General features: G+C 35.7%; 1 pseudogene; it reads right to left on the reverse strand.

Moving 5' to 3' along the window:
* Positions 1 to 509: 509 nt before the first annotated feature.
* The window catches only part of LOC106972826 (ribosomal protein L18-like), a 58,837-nt pseudogene continuing 38,989 nt past the window's right edge, over positions 510 to 20,357 (reverse strand).

A 20,357-nucleotide genomic window follows, 5' to 3' on the forward strand; every position in this document is an offset into this window, starting at 1 on the left:
GTGAAAACCACCTGAAATTCCATTATTTGGTGGGAACACTTTGAATATTTGGTGGACTTCTCCTTATATATGCATGAATATGTATCTATGTAAAACAGAACCAATATAACACTGTGTATAGAGTTTAAGCATTAAATCATATGCACTTTTCATGTCATTAGCTATTGAATTTAAACATCATTTTCAGAGTTGCTTTTTTCATTGAAAAATAACTGTGATACAATGTATTAATTTCAGGTGTACAACATAGAGATTTGGTATTTATATACATTATGAAATGATTACCACAGTAAGTCTAGTTACCATCTGACACTGTACAAAGTTGTTACAATATTGTTGACTATATCCCTTATGCTCTACATTACATCCCCATATCTGATTTATTTCATAACTGGAAGATTGTACCTCTTAATCCCTTTCTTTGCCCAACCCCTCACTTCCCTGTGGCAACTATCAATTTGCTCTCTCCTTTTTTTTTTTTCAACATACAAAATCTTTTTAATAACAAGTCAAGGTCTGGGGTTCATTTTTGTAGCCCTGCTGGCCCTGTGGCCTCTGGTGTGCTCAAACTTCCAGCCCTCCGGCCGCACGTAGGGTTTGGTGTGGCTGTGCAGGTTTCCTGAGGCTTTGCCAAACCACTCGGCCCTTGTGTGGACCAGAGAGCAAGACTGTGCCACACAGCCCTTGGGGGAGTCCAGGGCCAACAACTGGTCAGAGGTGAGGATCTTGCCTCCAGCTTTGAGGATGTGGATCCAGGCATGGCGGCTCACCGGCAGCACGTACACCTTCAGTTTGGGCACCTCCTGGACATGCACATCCTTGCAACCACAACTGTTTTGTCTTCACAGCCAGGCAGCTTCATCTTCAGGATTATCCGGTAAAGGGACAGAAGTGGCCGGCTGGTGTGACTCATGAACAACCTCTTCAACACAACTTAGTTAAAGGTGGAGTTGGTTGGTCTGGCCAGAAACCTGTACAGCGTGACCACAGTCTCATAGAAGTCCTCTATCTGGGGCTCCTTTCGCGGAAACCTTTGGGTCCTTGTTTTGGCAGATGTCGACTCCCACTATGGCGCCTCCTGCTCAACCAGTTCCCGAAAGAGAGAAGCATTTTGTTCTCTTTCAGAGTTGCATTTTAATGGTAACATAGAACCATGGAATAAATAAAAGACTAAATCTAAAATTAGGTTAGGCATATTCATTTGTGTTCACTAGTCTGTAGTTCCTATCTCAGAAAGCTTTCTTGAGTACTAAGTAACTTAATACATAATCGACACTTAGAACAGTGTCTAACATATAGCAAGTGCTCAATTAATATTGGCTATTATTAGTCAAAAGATTTTTGGTCTCTCTATATTAGCAAAAATTACTAATGGCTCCGATAAGCAGATGACATTACATTTCTCCTGGTTTCTCTCATTAAAGCAACAAAGTTGAATATTAATGAATATAGAGAATTATGTTGTCATGCATGTTAGTCTGGAAAATATAAATTCATCTCATAAAAAAGTCAAAGGATCAAAGAAGGTTTTTACTGTTAATTGGAAACAAAGTGTCATTGGTGTCCTGATTTAAAGGGCACTCAATTATGATTAGCTAATAAAAAAAGAATAAAGAAATAAAGAAAAATAGTTAAGGTTAAAGTGAAGTTATTATTAGCCCTTAGTTCACTAAAATCTTTTCCTCATAGCCCTTGGCACCAAATAAAATTAAATATAGAAAAGTTTCATAATTCATGATGACATTCTCAGTGTTAAGACATTTTTAGATAAAAAATGCATTACTGAAAGCATACTTCAAAATTATTAGATGCAATATTTTTATAGCCAAAAGCACTTAAATTTTGAGAATTGAACAACTGGAAGACTTGATACTATTTATGGATTTAGAAAGATTTAGTCACTTTCATAAGTTAAAATTCTTTCTGTAAGCCACCTGTTCTTTCTCTCTCTTTAGAAATGGATTTGTTAAAAATATCTCAGGATTCTGACTATTCTCTAGTCTAAGGAAACCACATCAAGAGCAAAGTAGGATATTTTTCTTAATTATTGGTAAAGACTTTGGACAGGTTCATGGACAGACAGTTCACTAATTTGTTACACTCTTCTAGTAACATTTGAAAAAATCGTCTGAAAAATCTCAGAATAGACACTGCCTAAAATAAAACCAAGCAACTGACCTAAGTTCAGTGAAGTACTGAGAATATATACTACCTTAAACTTTAGCTTAATGAGTCCCTTAATTAGGGAGGATATAATCTAAGGTGCTAAAAAGTCATGTGGCTGAGTATTTGAATTATTGTATGTTTACATCAATTGAACTAGAAGCTATAATTATCAATTAGGGAAAGTCCGAATTAAAAGTTCTTCTGAGGAAGTATTAATGACATGCTTTCTTTATGTGCTTTAGACACATTTATTCACACACAGTTATTCATTTCCAGAAATAAGAAACTGAGTAAATGAACCACTAAAAAAGATAATTGTTTAAAAATGTAGTATTGTCCAAAAACAACAAATAACAGTTCCTGCTTACATACAGTCTTTCTCCACACAGTATATTTCGTTTTAAGTACATCTAATATATTTTGAAGTGTAACCTTTTATTTAGTCCATTATTGTAATTTACCATTAAAATAAAACTCTGAAAATGATATTTACAAAGAATCATAAAGTACATGGGAAAATGCATAAGAGATGCAATGTATGAGGAAAAAAAGAAAGTGACATACAGCTGTATATAGAATATTAGCTGTAAACCTTGTTGTTTTCTCAATTTTTTACAATAAGCATATATTATTTTTAAAGTCAGAAAGCATATTTATCCAATGGAATTCTAGTCAATAACCAAATTATGGTTGGATAATTACAACACCCAACCAGTTTGTTTGTCTAATGATTCTACAAAAGTATAATTTATCATTTCAGCATTTCATATCGTGGAACCCAACTTAGAAAATAATTCATTACCTACTCTTTTATATATTGATGATGATAATCAAGGCAGAAGCCCTTTATAAAATACATTTTTAGCCTTTAGCATGACAGGTTAAACAGAAGGAAGACTTTTTTTGCTTTGTAGAGTTATTAGCTGAAACCATCAACAGTTATAAATAAGCAAGCAACATCTTGTGAAGCTGCCCATGACCTTTGATATGTTATCACATACCAAACATTGACTGGGTTTACAAAGATATACCTTAAACATTCTGCTTCCCATTGATTAAAATATATTCATTGTGCATTTCATTTTTGAAAATCCAGTTTAATAGTTTTTTTTACATTATAATATTTAGTTATAATTTTTTCCTATATTATAAAACCTTACATAATATAGGATTTATTTAACTTTTTATTCCTCCTTCTGGATGAGCTCTGCTGGCATTTTATTACTCTTTCACCAGGGCCATGTCTAGCTTTTTTCCATATATCTCACAGGTAAAACAAAAGTTCTATTTAAAAAAAAAAAAAAAAAGACTGGCTTGCGCAGTTGTGGGATTTAATTGATTGATTGATAAGAAAATCTATCTGGGGATTGCCTTGAAAAGTCAGAAGTTTCAGTATGGATTTAGACATCCTAAACTCCATTTTCAAGACAACACCTTGGAAACAATCAGTAGAATCAAGTAAATCATTATGAAAATTATAGTAATTGTGTTTTCCAGGCCTGGGTGTTTTCTTTTAATGAATTATGAGAGCAAAGCTTATTACATTATTAACCAGGAAAATAATTAAACAGTATTTTTTAAGAGGAGAAAATAGAAATCAAACCAATTTTAAGAGCACATCAATAAAAAGAACAGAGTTTGGAGCAATATATTACAAATGAACAGAATTTAGGATGTTTGTAGTTCTTTTTTGATTTAAACAGGCATTAGTTTACTTTCTAAATCCAATTTGTATTTACACACATTCACCAGAATTGTAAAATATGAAAAAGTGAAACTAGAATTTTGCATATATAAAGACACTTTTCAGATTATGATTCCAAGAAGGGGGTAGAGTGGGTATAACACTCTTGGAAAACTGTACTAACAATTTAGTAATTTGAGTAGACCCTGGCCTCAACAAACATGAAGTTAATGATTCTGCACACTCATTTATCACTTACTGAAGTTCTCTTTTCATGACATTTATGTGATTCCTAGGTATAAATTAGTTTTCTTATTTTTAGTTTTTAATAGATATTTCTCTGATATCTGATATTTAGCACTTTATGTATCATATTTTCAGCTCTAATTGCATTTACCAGTATACTAAAATTACACTGGCTTTGAATAAAAATACTATGTGAAAAATATGTACTACAACAATAACTATGACTTCAGAGAAAAATATTTACTACAACAATAATTGTGACCTCAGAGAAGTTAATCTTAGGGAGATGGCAGATGGTCTGTCTTCAATAATCCTTTAAGAACTCCAGGTGGGACCACATGTAGGTGTGATGAAAAAATCAATAAAAGTTCACTGTTAAGTATCTCATGTGTTCAATTCTATCTTGGGACATAAGAGGGGTAAGACCAGAGTGGAGTGGATATTGAAAACTCAGGAAACTGTCAATGTCCTCAAGATATTTACAATAGACTTGGATAAAATAGTTAATGAATGATATAAGAACCAAATTCAGTGATCAATGTGAGGTACAGAGATTGATATATCATGAAGCTACTAAAATGTAAGCTTCAGAGACAGTTACTAGAATGGATGCTTTACAAGGTCCTGGGGGGGATAGTTTGCCAGGGCTGCTATAGTAAAATACCACAGACTGATGACCTAAACAAAAGAAATGTATTTTCTTAGAATTCTGGAGGATAGAAGTCTGAAATCAAAGTGTCAGCAGGTCTGGTTTCTTCTTCTCTTTTTTTTTAAGTACCATTTTTCTCTTTTCTTATTTATTTATTTATTTATTTATTTATTTATTTATTTTTGAGGGAGATGGTAAAAGGAGAGGGAGAGAGAGAATCTCAAGTAGGCTACACACCCAGCGCTGAGTCCAAAGCGGGGCTTAATCTCAGGACCGTGACATAAGGATCTGAGCCAAAATCAAAAGTCAGATGCTTAAACTGACTGAACCACCCAAGCACCCTAGGTCTGGTTTCTTCTGAGGCAGCTCTCCTTGTAGATAACCATCTTCTCCCTGTGTTTTCATATAGTATGTGTCTTTGTCCTAATCTCTTCTTTTTACAAAGATTCCAACCATATAACCTCATTTTTACTTCATAATTTATTTAAAGACCTTATCTCTAAATACAGTCAGACACACTTCAGCCCATAATACTATGCCCTCTGGCCACCCACATTTATGTCCTTACCACATACAATTTATATTCACCCCATCCCAAGAGCTACAAAAGTCTGAACCTATTCCAATATCAATTCTAATTCCAAAGTCTTATCTAAATCTCATCTAATTCAGATATGGCTTAGACTCCAGGTTTGATGCATTCTGAGGCTAAGTCCTCTCCAGCTGTGAAGCTGTGAAACCAAACAAGTTATCTGCTTCCACAATACATTAGTGGGACAGGCATAGGATAGACATTCCCATTCCAAAAGGAAGAAATTGAAAACAAGAAAAGGATTATGAGTTACCAGCGAGTCCAAAACCTAGCAGGTTAATGCCATTAGATTTTAATAATTATTATTCAGGATTAATCCTCTTTGGTTTTGATGCTCTCCCTCCTGCTCCAGTAGTGTGACAGTCACACTCCCTTGGCTCTGGGAGGTGGCCCTGTCCCCTCGACTCTGGATGTTTGCCTGACTCTTCTGGAATGGGGAAGAAGAAGGCTCTGTCCTCAGGCTTGTGTCTCCAGGGCCCATGGTAGCAAAGGCAGCTCTACTGACCTTGAACTTTCGGGGTAATTCTTCCCTTTACTTGAAACATAAAGCTTGTTTGCAGACAGATAGCTCTATTGGACCATCTTGTAGAATTCCAGAAGTCAGACAGTCTTCTTTCATCTGTGTTATCACTGAAGTCCAAAATCAACTCTGGGACAGCTTGATTCCAGACTTCTGGTTATGAAATATAATTAAATATTGCTATTTATTCACTTCTGGTCAGAGATTTTTTTGTTCCCAACTAAATGATAAGTGATGAAATGTGGAACGAAGAAAGGAGCAAGCTTCCATATCAGCTATCATATTAGCAAATACTTTCTCTAGAAGGGTTAAGCATGTTTGTTGGTATAGAATTGTAAAGAATGAGTTTTGGTTGAAATGAAAATTTCGGCTCTTTGGTAACCTCACTTGAAAGTTGTGCAGTCTCCATTGGTATTCTCCTCAAGGTTCATGCCATGCAGCTAATAGGGAAAAGCATTTTAAAATGATTTCTTTCTGATACTTACAGAACAGAACCCTTGTATTAGTATCTTTGTATGAGTTCTAATTTTCCATTTCACAGCAGCCAGTTTTATGTCATGTGGGGAACAAACTCAGGGTCATTCTTTTTAAATTTGAGACAGTTATCTGTACTGTTTAAGTAAAATGTAAACTGTGTGGGTGCTTTAGAGTGGTTTCAATATTGACTAAATTGACAGAACAATTACTCAACTTTCTATTTCATTTGCCTTTGTACACATAGCCACAACTCAACTGGCTCAGTTAACTTACTCGGAGGAATTCATTTTCTATGAAAAGCTAAATTCTAACATGATACAATTTAATAATAGAGTGGAAATCTTGAGAGTGGGCAAACTTTCGAAGTAAGAATAACATTAAATTTGGTACTCAGATACTTGAGGGCAATTGTGGGTTAGGTTAATTTTAACAATTTCAATGACTCAGGCAGATTTATTCATTCAACAAACTTTCATTGAGACTTCCTATGTGCTTTTCACAGTGTTACATCTAGGGACACAATTTAAAATGTCAAGTCTCAGCCTTCAACAAATTCACAATCCACTGGGAAAATTAGACAAGAAGAGATAATTATGCACAGTATTGTAAGTGCAGTCAGTAGTAGGGTTGTAGAAAATAGTGTTTCAAGAAAATTAATGTGGTTGCATTATGTAAAGTGCACTTGAGTTAAGGATATCAAATTAGTAGTATAAAGTAGGTACTATTACTGTTCCTATTCTCTAAATAAGGAAACTTCAGAGAGATTCAGTAATAGTCTGGTATCACCAGATTATTCATTACTGTGTTCATTCATCATAAACTTCTCTATGAGCCATGAATAAAGCAGCAATCAAGACAGACTGGACCCTGCCTTAAGGATCTTATAAGAGACCCAGAAGTGCTGTGGTAATTCAGAGAAAGAGATAATAGTACTGTATTTAGAATTGTAGTGGGGCAATGGACATAAATACTAAAATTATACATTAAAAGGGCTCCTGGGTGGCTCAATCAGTTAAGTGTCCAACTTCAGCTCAGGTCATGATTTTGCAGTTGGCAAGTTGGAGCCCTAGTTGGGCTGTGCGCTGACAGCTCAGAGCCTGGACCCTGCTTCCTGTGTCTCCCTCTCTCTCTGCCTCTCCCTGGCTTGCGCTCTGTCCTTCTTTTCTCTCTTAAAAATAAATAAACATTTAAAAATAATAATAATAATAACATTAAATTAAACATTAAAGAACAGAGCTGAGAGTCAAGCTAGGTTTATCCCACTTCTCTATAAGAGGTAGCTCTCCCACATTCTGGCAGCGAGTTTATGGTCAGTGAGAAGGGCTTTGTTGATGCTTATATATATATGGGACTGCAGGACTCATTGGGTTATATTGTCTGAGTGGGCATTTACTTTAAAATACTTTAGGACTGCGGCGCTTGGGTGGTTCAGTTGGTTGAGTGCTGACTTCGCTCAGGTCATGATCTCGGGGATTGTGAGTTCTAGCCACGTTGGGCTTCCTGCTGTCAGCGCATAGCCCACTTTGGATCCTCTGTACCCCTCTCTTTCTCTGCCCCTCCCCAGCTCACTCTCTCTCTCTCTCACTCAAAAATAAATAAAACTTTAAAATACTTTAGGACTGTATAAGCATTATGAGATGAGTAAGAGAAAAAATAATTCTAATTAAATTCCTAGGAGTGACTAATTACCATTTGAAGAGTTTTTATCTATAGCAACACTTGGAGGCTAGATAATTAACAGGTGAAGTATCTTAAATGAAACCATCACCTTAGGATTTTGTGATTTGTACAAGTAATGTTAAAAATAATTTTGATTGGAAAACATATCAGTGCTAAGATATTTGATTGGTTTGGAATAGTGTGAGAAGATTAACCTCCTTCATATGAGTGAGATGTTGAAAAATTGGCAATCCCAAAAGTATGTTCCATGCACAACACATCTGTAGCTTATTGACCCTGCGTCTCCACTTCTCTGAAAATTTTACCACCTAGTATGACTACAAGGCTTCCACATCCTGCCATGTAGGGTGGAAGAATGCAACTGCATTTGTTTCAGAGTGAGCCTTTCATACAAGGTGGATCTGAGGATACAGAAAAGAACTTTTAAAAAATTGATAAATAGGTTGCTAAGAAATATTAGTACCTTAGGTGGAATTTGGTCTGAGAATTGCTTTCTCCTGGTAGTAGGCTTCAGGGTTGAAGATAGGTAACCTCTATTTATTTTCTAATTGTTGGAGGCTGCTGATATTTACCAGAAGAACCTGACATTCACAGAGTTGCCAAAAGAGCTTAGGTCTATTTGTTACAAAGGGTAATTCATTTCCAAAGGGGAACTAGGATCAATAGTTCCCCAAATATCAAACTATCCATGATTAGAATATTGGGGATCAGTGGGAGGAAAAGAATTGATGGTGTTGAGGGTAGCTCAGTAGGCTTGCTAATTTCTATCGGTTCTATCCTCTGGGTTAAGACAGAGCAACAGTACACTGCCTTTTCTCCTGAATGCTTCATAAACATAGTGAAGGTTCATTATTTCAATTCAACTAATACTCATTCTATTTCCTACTCAGGGCATTTGGTCATTAACCTAAATATTATTCAACACTGATTGCATGTTGAAATTGAGTGATATGGACCTCTAACTTCTAATTGGTTGTAGATTTTAATTAGTACTTTTCATAGCATTGCAAATTTTACTTTTAGTTTTACAATGGTTTCTAGATCTCTCTCCCCCATCATTTGTCTTGCAATTTAACCTTTTCTTTCTATATTGCAATTCTGGAAATTGTATAATCCTAAATCTCAAGCTAATAATTAACTGTTACGTTGTTCAATCTAAATATTTATTCTTTTATCCAGGAAGCTACCTTTCTTCTCAGCTTATGGAAGGGGTAGCCCTTAGATAGAGGGCTTTAGCACTCTCCTTTTAATTCTTATTATCTTAAATCTTTCATTCATGGCAATTATGATTGCCTCAACACAAAAGAAGTCTTCTCTGATTCTTTGGCTCTGAGATACAGTAATATCCTATTTCCCCTACTTTTCTATAGCTCATATTCTTCTCCCTCTCTGTGAATGTTTTCCTTGGCCATCTTCTGGTCTCATGTTTTGTAACTCTGCTGAACTACGCCCTCTTTAGGCCAGTCTCATCACTTTCTGTAGTTTCATCAAAGAGATTCATAAAGTAAATAGGTAGCACATAATGATTAGTTGAATGCTGGGAGCTGTAGGGGAGGAAAAATAATTTCCCCTCTACCTTTCTAAGCTTTTGGCTGAGACTCCATGTAATAAAAGATGAAGAAGAAAAAGAAATGGAAGTTTAATAGTATGTATACCTCATCTATAAATGGAAGATACTCAGGAAAATTGAGTAATTCCCTGAAACAGCCCAAGCTGCCACCTTAAATACCATCTCCAGCTAAAGACAAAAGAAGATGTTGGGAGGTGGGGAAGACAGTTATGGGAGGTTATCAAGAAAAGCACAGTAAACAAGAGTATAATTGTTATACAGATTTAGGTCATTACTTTCTCCATTGATAAGTTTCTAGAGATTAAATCATTATTCTCTTTCTGTTATAGAGAGGGAGACACTCTTGCAAATGAAGATTTTTCTTATACATCTGACCCTCGAAAAACATAGGTTTGAACTGCATGGGTCCACTTATACGTGGATTGTTTAAAGTAGTGTTGTAAATGCATTTTGTCTTCCTAATGACTTTCTTAACACTTTTTTTCCTCTAGCTTACTTTATTATAAGAGTACAGTACATAATACATATACAAAACATGTGTTAATTGACTGTTTATGTTATTGGTAAGTCTTCAGTCAATAGTAGGCCACAGTAGTTAAGTTTTTGAGGAGTCAAAAGTTATACATGGAGTTTTTTAAAGTTTATTTTGAGAGAGAGAGAGAGAGAGAGAGAGAATGAGAGGGTATGACTAGGGCAGGGGCAGAGAGAGAGGGAGTTAGAGAATTCCAAGCAGGCTTCTCACTGTCAGTGCAGAGCCCAATGCGGGGTGGAACCCATGAACCGTGAGATCATGGACTGAGCCGAATTCAAGAGTTGGAAGCTCAACTGACAAGCCACCCAGGTGCCCCTATACAGGGGTTTTTGACTGCAGGTTGGTACCCTTAACTTCTGCATTGTTCAAAGGTCAACTATAAATGCAAATGTTCCTTACAAAAAGGTAACTTCTACTTGGTTTTTGGAGTTTCTTAATAATAACCAGCTAAGATAATACTCATAACAAAGAGGCATATTTGGGAGTGGCAAAGTCTATTCTCCTTCAGAGCCACATTGAAAGAGGAATTAGATATAGTGCTTAGGCTTCAAATCTGATATTCCTTTTTAAAAAATTTTTTAATGTTTATTTATTTTTAAGAGAGAGAGAGACAGAGTGCAAGCTGGGGAGGGGCAGAGAGAGAGGGAGACACAGAATCTGAAGCAGGCTCCAGGCTCCGAGCTGTCAGCACAGAGTCTGATGTGGGGCTCAACTGACAAACTGCAAGATCATGACCTGAGCCGAAGTCGGACTCTTAACAGACTGAGCCACCCAGGTGCCCCCAAATCTGATATTCTTGAGACATATTAGTACCATCAATAAAATGGAAACTATAACAATTAACACCACTCAAATACAAAATATTATAAGAGAATATTATGAAAAAGTATATGGTAATAAATGGGACATCCTAAAAGAAATGGATAAATTCCTAGAATCATACAGTCTTCCAAAATTGAATCAGGAAGAAATAGAAAATCTGAATAGACTGATTACTAGTAACAAGATTGAATCAGTAATTTAAAAACTCACAAGAAATGAAAGTCTAGAACCAGAAGCCTCTACAGGTGAATTCTATCAAACATTTAAAGAAGAGTTAATATGTAATCTTCTCAATTCCAAAAAAAAAACAAAAACAAAAAACAAAAAACAAAACAGAATAAGAAAGAAAACTTCCAAATGTTTCCTATAAGGCCAGCATTATCCTGATACCATTAACAAGGCAGACACTATAAAAAAAGAAAACTACAAGCCACTATGCCTGATGAACACAGATGCAAAAATTTTGAACAAATAAATCAAGTGGGATTTACTCCCAGGGATGCATGGAAGTTCAATACCCTCATATGAATCAATGTGATACATAACATTCACAATATGAAAGATAAAAATTATATGATCATCTAAGTAGATGCAGAAAAAATATTTGACAAAATTCAACATCAATTTATGGTAAAAATTCTGAACAAGGTAGATTTAGAGGGAACATATCTCAACATAAAAAAGTCCCTATTTGAAAAGCCCACAGCTAACATTATATGCTATGGTGAAAAAAACTGACAACTTTTCCTTTAAGATCAAGAACAACAAGGATATTCCCTCTCTCCACTTTTATTCAACATAATACTGGAAGTCTCAGCTGCAACCAGCAGACAAAAAATAAATTAATTAATTAAAAAAAATAAAAAGCATTGAAATTGGTAAGGAAGAAGTAAAACTGTCACTATTTACAGATGACAGAGATGACATGATACTATTTTTTGAAAACCTAAAGATCCTACCAAAAAACTATTAGAATTAATAAATGGATTCAGTAAAGTCACAGGATACAAAATTACACAGAAATTGGTTTGATTTATATATGCTAATAATAAAGCAGCAGAAAGAGAAATTAAGAAAACAATCCCATTTACGATAGCACCAAAAATAATAAAACACCTATGAATAAATTTAACCAAGGAGGTAAAAGTCTTGTACTCTGAAAACTGTAAGACATCGATGAAAGAAATTGAAGGCAACACAAACAAATGGAAGGATATAACATGTTCATGGATTGGAAGAATTAATATTATTAAAAAGTCCATACTGTCAAAAAAAATCTAAATATTCAATTCAATCACTACTAAAATATCAATAGTATTTTTCACATAACTAGAACAAATAATCTTAAAATTTGTATGGAACCATAAAAGACCCTGAATTAAAGACCCTGAAGTGCCAAAGCAATCTTAAGAAAAAAGAACAAAACTGGAGGTATCACAATCCTAGATTTCAAGATATAGGACAAATTGTAGTAATCAAAAACAGTCTGGTACTGGCACAAAAACAGACACATAGATCAGTAAAATAGAATAGAGAATCCAGAAATAAACCCACGATTAATCAATCTTCAACAAAGGAGGCAAGAATATGCAGTGGGAAAAAGTCTCTTCAAAAAATGGTGTTGGGAAAACTGGACAACAATATTCAAATGAATGAAATTAAACCACTTTCTCATACCACACACAAAAGTAAACTCGGAATGGATGAAGGACCTAAGTGTGAGACCTGAAATCATAAAAATCCCAGACAGTAACTTCTCTGACATTGGCTGGAGAAACTTTTTTTTTCTAGATAGGTCTCCTGAGGCAAGGGAAACAAAAGCAAAAATAAACTATTTGGACTTCATCAAAATAAAATCTTCTGCTCAGTGAAGGAAACAATCAACAAAACTAAGAGGCAACCAATGGAATGGGAGATGATATTTGCAAATGACATATCCTATAAAGGGTTAATTTCCAAAACATATAAAGAATTTATGAAACTCAACACCTAAAAAAAACAACAACATAATCCAATTAAGAATAGGCAGAAGATATGAACAGACAGTTCTCCAAAGAAGGCATACAGAAGGCCAACAGACACATGAAAAGAAAGATTCTCAACATCACTCATCATCAGGGAAATGCAAATCAAAACTGCAATGAAATATCACCTCACACCTGTCAGAATGACTAAAATCAACAACATAAGAAACAGCAGGTATTGGTGAGGATGCAAGTGCAAAGGAACACTTGTGCACTGCTGGTGGGAATGCAAACTGCTGCAGCCACTCTGGAAAACAATATGGAGGTTCCTCAAAAAGTTAAAAATAGAACTACCCTCCTACAACTCAGCAATTACATTACTGGGTATTTACCCAAAGAATATAAGAACAGTAATCCAAAGGGATACATGCATCCCTATGTTTATAGTAGCATTATTTATAATAGCAAAGATATGGAAGCAGCCCGTGTCTATATACTGATGAATGGATAAAGAAGATGTAATATCTATATCTATATATCTATATTATCTATTTATCATATCTATCTATATGATAAATAGATAATATAGATATATATGAATAGTATTCAGCCATAAAAAAGAATGAAATCTTGCCATTTGCAACGACATGGATGGAGCTAGAGAGTATTATGATAAGTGAAATAAGTCAGTCAGGAGAAGACAAATATCATATGATTTCACTCATATGTGGAATTTAAGAAACAAAACAAACAAGCAATGAGGTTGGGGGGGGGCGGTGGGAAGTGACAAACCAAGAAACAGACTCTTAATTGTAGAGAACAAACTGATGGTTACCAGAGGGGACATTGGCAGGGGGAGTGGGTTAAATAGGTGGTGAGGATTAAAGAGTGCATGTATTGTGATGAGCACTGGGTGATGTATGAAATTATTGAATCATTATATTGTACAACTGAAATTAATATAACACTGTATGTTAAGTAACTGGAATTAAAATAAAAACTTAAAAAAAAACAACCAAATAACCTAATTAAAAAATGGGCAGAAACTGAATAGACAAATTGCATATGATTTCACTTATATGTGCAGTGTAAAAAACAAAACAAATGAACAACTCCTCCTTCACCCCAAAGAACAGACTCAAATAAACAGAATAAAATACGAGAGAATAAACTGGTGGTTGCCAGAGGGGAGGGAGGTGGGGGGATGGGGGAAATAGGTGAAAAAAAAAGGCAATTAGAAGAGCTGGTATAGTAGGGAACCAGAGTAAATGGATAATTTCGTAGATGATATTTGATAGTTATTGGAATAGAAGTGAAAACAAACTTCCTGCAGGCATACAGCTTAACAGGATCAAGAAGCAAGGATGTCAATATTAACATCACTGCTCAGGGAAATTCTTGCCTAGGAAGCTAAGGTTGAAAAAAATTTATTGTTTGTTTCAGGAACTTTCTGAGAAGTTATCTATCTAAAGAGTAAGCTGGCTCAGCTAGTTGCCCTTCTCAAGACAAGATGTTACTCATCAGGGTAAATATCCCCATTCTCAGATTGCTAGATCATTCAGTGAGAAAATTGCTCACTTAATCAAATGATTACTCAACAAGACTTACTTTAAAACTCCTGCCTTGCTGGGGCGCCTGGGTGGCTCAGTCGGTTAAGCGTCCGACTTCGGCTCAATTCATGATCTCGCGGTTCATGAGTTCCATGCTGATGCCTCAGAGCCTGTTTCAGATTCCATGTCTCCCTCTCTCTCTGCCCCTCCCCTGCTCATGCTCTGTCTCTAAAAAATAAATAAATGTTAAAAAAAAAAAAACCTCTTGCCTTGCGGTATACACCAATATATACATTTAAAAATCTATATCACAAATTTTGTTCAATTCTAATCAGGTCCCTACTTTGAAAGAGGTACCTTAAACCAAACCCTCAAATTTTATAAACATCTGCCTTTGCCTTTCCCCTTCCAAGATACTACTAAGACCTTGCGAAGGTAGTATTTCCACTTACTACAACAAGTAACACATTCTGCTTTGTTTCACTAACAGATTTTTGTTGGTGGTATTTTTTTAAGTTTATATATTTATTTGAGAGAAAGTGAGAGAGCAAGCAAGGGGGCAGCAGAGAGAGAGGGAGAGAGAGAGAGAGAGAGAGAGAGAGAAAGAATACCAAGCAAGTTCTGCACTGTTAGGCAACCCCATTGGTGGTCTTTTTTTGAGTCAGCAGTCATAAATGTGATAGTTAAAATAATGAGAATAAGGGGCTTCTGGATGGCTCAGTCAGTTAAAGCTGCTGACTTCAGCTCTGTCATGATCTCATGGTTCGTGAGCTCTTGCCCTGCGTTGGGCTCTGTGCTGACAGCACAGAGCCTGGAGCCTCCTTTGAGTTCTGTGTCTCCCTCTCTCTCTGCCCCTCCCTCACTCACACTCTGTTTCTCTCTCTCTCTCTCTCTCTCTCAAAAATAAATAAACATTAAATTTTTTAAAAAAATAAAATAATGAGAATAAATGAAATTTTTAATGAATATACGTGGCATTAGACTAGAAAAGGGCCAAGGAGAACATTCAGAGAGTGAGAGGAAGAAGATGAGCTAGAGAAGACCACACATAACTACAAGAAATATGATTGTGTCATCTATCAGATCCAAGCAAGGAGAGGGTACTTTCTTGATGGGTTGATCATAAGTGTCATGTATTAAAAGTTTAGAATAGTAAGGATTAACAGGAGACTTACAAAATTGTAAGGTTTTCCTAGAAAACCTCAAATAGAACAGCTAGGCACGGAATGAATATATGGTTATTAGATGTGACCAATGGGTCTATACTAAATCTAAATGAATTTGAGAAAAGAAAGTGAAAATATGCTACCATAGATGAACGGAGCCCCCAAACCAAATTTGGCTTAGTGAAGCTTCCAGTCGAATGGAGCATTCATGATATTAGAGAAATGATATAATGGTTTGAATTATTTTGCCCAGAGTTCAGCAAACCTTTCTGTAAAGGGCTTCCCTATCTCTGTTGCAACTCTGTTATCATTGTAAAGTCAAGGAAGCAGCAAATACATAAACATTTGGGAGTGAGTGGATGTGTTCCAAAAAAATTTTATTCACAAAATTAGATTGCATGGTGGATTTGGTTCATGGGCTGCAGTTTGAAGACCCCTGATTTATACTAAGGAAATGTTATGAAACAAAAGAAGTATTTGGCAAGCCAAAATATATACACTATTTGTAGACATTAAAAAATGCACTAGAATTGAGCAACTAACTACTGAAAATGTTTATGAAGAGTACCTGAAATTCAGTGTCTGAAGGCAATTTTTTATTTCTCTCAAAAAAAAAATTGTAGGGCTGAGGCTGGTATCTGAACTGCATGCATTTTGATTGCCATATTGGATCATCCTACACTGAAATAAGTAGGAAGTGTAACACCATATTTTGCATTAAATGTATGCTACCCAATTAACAGTCTTTGTCAATTTAGAATTTTAATCAATGCATGCTGCTTTGCTATTCAAATCTTTTAAAAATTAGAATAGAAAAAGTTAAGATAATTACTACAAATTAACAAGATACTTAGATTAATCCAGTGAACACTTGTAAATTCACGTTCAGACTTAAATAATATTAATCCCCAAAAGAAGTTTGGATAGCATTACTATTCTAAAAAGGGAGGTAAATGGGGGGAAAAGGAGATTGCAATGGGTGTTCCTTGTACAGCTCAACTATAGAATTAACAATTTACTTTGTAATGAATTTTAATTTTGATAATATATGAACTATGCAAGTTTCATAAACTAGGTGCTTGCAAATAATGTGGTTGCGATATCAATATTAATGTCAAAGCAGAATTAAATAAAGATACTTAGTAGTAAAATCATAAAAAGTGCTGTCAGGACGACTTTCTCATTTAATTATGAAAGTGCACTATTACAACTTTGTGCATGCCTTTGATTTACTGCAGATCACACTGTTTTGATTATTTAATCACCTGCTGGTATTTCTTATACTTTATTTTAACTTTGGATTAGGAAAAACCCCCAAATTTAAAATATATTACATTGCAAAATATAGGCTAAGTGCTTTACATTGCAACATCACATTTAGTCCTTACACCAAATCCTGTGAGGTAAGGACTATTATTATCCCCATGCTACAGATAAGGAAAGTAAAGCACAAAAAAAATTATGTAACTTTCTAGTAGTAATAGAACTCTTAAGTGGCAGAACAGAAACTTGACCAAGTTCTATTTGTCTCAAGATCCCAATCTTTTAAGTGCCCTAATGTATCACCTCTAAAATTTTCTTTAACATTTATTCATTTTTGAGAGACAGAGAGACAGATCATGAGTGAGGAAGGGGCAGAGAGAGGGAGACACAGAATCGGAAGCAGGCTTCAGGCTCTGAGTTGTCAGCACAGAACCAGACACGGGGCTTGAACTCACAAACTGCGAGATCATGACCTGAGCTGAAGTTGGACACTCAACCGACTGAGCCACCCAGGCGCCCCAATATATCACCTTTAAATAAGACTAATTGGAGGTGGGTGTGGGGAGTGCAGCAATACAGCTAGTTAATGAAGCATTCATCACATGCCAGGTTTTAGTGCTGTACTGGATACGACAGGAAATTCTCATTTGATAACAATTAAAATATTATGTAATATGTATACCCTGTGTACTATGAGACCCTTTTGTAAGTATAGTTAATACAAACCTTCTACTGGATTCATCATTTCAACAAAATGGAATAGGATATATCAAGAAATCAGGAGTATGTCTATGAACCGTTTGCATAAGACTCTGAATTCTTTGAGAGTAGGGACTAGGATCTTGTTTACCTTTGTATCTCCAATGCTAAATGTGGGGCCAGTCATAAAACAGAAAATACTGGAGGTCAAGGGGAACCAGTAGTTGACCAACCACTTACCATTGTATAATCTTCGGTCAATAATAACCCGCAAATCTCAGTTTTATTATTTCTAAAATATAGTTGGCTGCTGGATAATTATAAAATTTGAAAAAGATACACTTTTTTGAGGTTTATTTTTATTTATTTTGAGAGAGAGGGCAGGCAGGGGAGAGGCAGAGAGAAAGGGAAAGAGAGAGAATCCCAAACATGCTCACACTGTCAGCGCAGAGCACAATGTGGGGCTTGAACTCACGAACAGTGAGATCATGACCTGAGCTGAAATCAAGAGAAGGATGCTTAATTTCCTCAACCACCCAGATGCCCTAGTTTTTTTTTTTCTTTATGAGGCTTGCCATCTAATGTATGGAAGGCACACCTGTAATGATACTTATCTTACCTTGCTCACAGAATTGATATGGTCATGAGTTACTGTATGTATTTGACACATTACAAATACTCTACAAAGATTAACATTGTAATTTCAATTATTTAAAGTTGTCATCCATCTATTAGTCTGGTCTATTTTGGTTGCAGGAGATAGAAATCTAACTCCAACTAGCTTAGGAGGAAAATGAATGTATCGAAATTATATAAGATAATTCCCTGAATCCAGAAAAGAAGAAACAAAACTGCAAGAACAATATAGCTCTAGGAAGCTCAGATATGTTAAGTAGGGTCTCAGTGCCATGGGTCTCTTTTTTTCCTCCTGCCCCTCTCTCCCTTTGGCTTAAGAATTAGTTCTTCCCAGGCTTCTTTACTTGGTAGAGAAAATAGCTTCTGACACCTCTAGAGTCATATCCTCATACTTGTTTTGATAACTATATAGTTCCTTGACTAGAGGTAAGAGAGACATTTCACCACAACCTATAGCTGAAAAATCCTGAGGAAATACTTTGCTTGCATGCAAGGATAGGATGTCCATCCTGTGCAAATCAATGAGGTCATACAATTGGGTTGCTATAATGGTTTCAGCCTGGGTCATGTGTTCATTCATTTTTATAAGAAATGGGCTTGGGAAAATATCTTGAGTAGACAAAGGCAACAATTTCTACAATACCATAGCTTCATTTGTTCATTTTCCTCTGCTCATGCCCATGCTCCAATGTGCCATTGGATTTGATTTACAAAACTCACCTCCACACACAAAAGTATTCAGAATTTCACGATGGTGACAGCAGAACATTATATCAAGTGTGGGGCCCCTTTTGGGATCAAGCAACTTTACTACATGGGTTTTATGCACATAAAGTCTATCTTGCTTGCTTGTTCACTTTGGGAAATAGGTCCTTGCTTACTCTTTGAACATGTAGTTGCTCAAAAGTGTTCAGAAATTGTTGGAAAAAAGAACTGAAAAAAATTCCTAGATTTGGGTTTACTCATGCACATGTGCTTGTATACACATACACAAATACACACACCCCCCACATTCCTGAAACAAAAATGTCATTAAATAATACTGAATTTTGCAATATATTCCTTTCTTTTTATTTATTTTTAATGTGTTATTTATTTTTGAGAGAGAGAGAGAGAGCACAAGCAGGGAAGGGGCAGAAAGGGAAGGAGATAGAGGATCTGAAGTGGGCTCTGCACTGACAGTAGAGAGCCTGATGCGGGGCTCAAACTCACAAGCCACAAAATCATGACCTGAGCCAAAGTCAGACACTCAACCAGCTGAGCCACCCAGGTGCCCCCATTCTTTTCTTTTTAAAAATGTTGGTCCTCATCTAATAAAGGAATACAATTTCCTTGAAATGTGACCAACTCATTCTGGTTTGCCTGGGACTTTCCAGTCCTGTGTCCCCTCACTTCTGGCAAAAGCCGGATGTGTAGTCATCTTGTCTCCATGTCTCTTTTCTATGTCATTAATTCCCCTTCTTTGCCTTGATTTATTTTCAACCTAAGCAATCTATTTCTGTGAAACCCTTTCTGATACTTCCAGCCTGAGGTAAGTGCTCCTTCTTCTCTGCTCCAATAGAGTGCTGGGTATAACTTTCACAGAATTTACCACATTGCTCCCTTGGTTGTTTCTCCCATTGGACAAGAGATCCTTAGGGCATGAGGTGAGTTTTTTTTTTTAATCTCCATTTTCTTTGTGCCTAACATAGTGCTGGGTACATAAAGAGTAATCAATAAACACTTATTGAAAAGGAAAATGAAGCACCGGATCTAAAATCGCTCTTAATCATGAGGCTTGGGAAACTGAACTAACCACGAATGGTCAATAATCCTTTGCTTAGTTAGAAAATCAGCTTGGACAGTCACAGCTTCCTTCAGAAATACTAAACAAATTGACCCACCCTCCAAATGTTGGGGATGAGTTCAATTAATTCCTTATTTACTAGATTCCTTATATTACCGTAGCCATCTTTCACCTAATGAGATGTGTGTTCTTTAATCTGGATATAAGAAATCCATTAAAGTCAGCAAACGATTTTCTATTGTTTTGATATCAAGTTTCCATATCATTGGACATAGTTGTAGAACTGTGATGTTACTGAGAAGTCAATACTGTTATCTTCATATTACACAATGAGACTTTTTCCTAACCATGTTGA

The sequence above is a fragment of the Acinonyx jubatus genome, chromosome X (genome assembly GCF_027475565.1).
Source record: "Acinonyx jubatus isolate Ajub_Pintada_27869175 chromosome X, VMU_Ajub_asm_v1.0, whole genome shotgun sequence".
NCBI lineage: Eukaryota > Metazoa > Chordata > Mammalia > Carnivora > Felidae > Acinonyx > Acinonyx jubatus.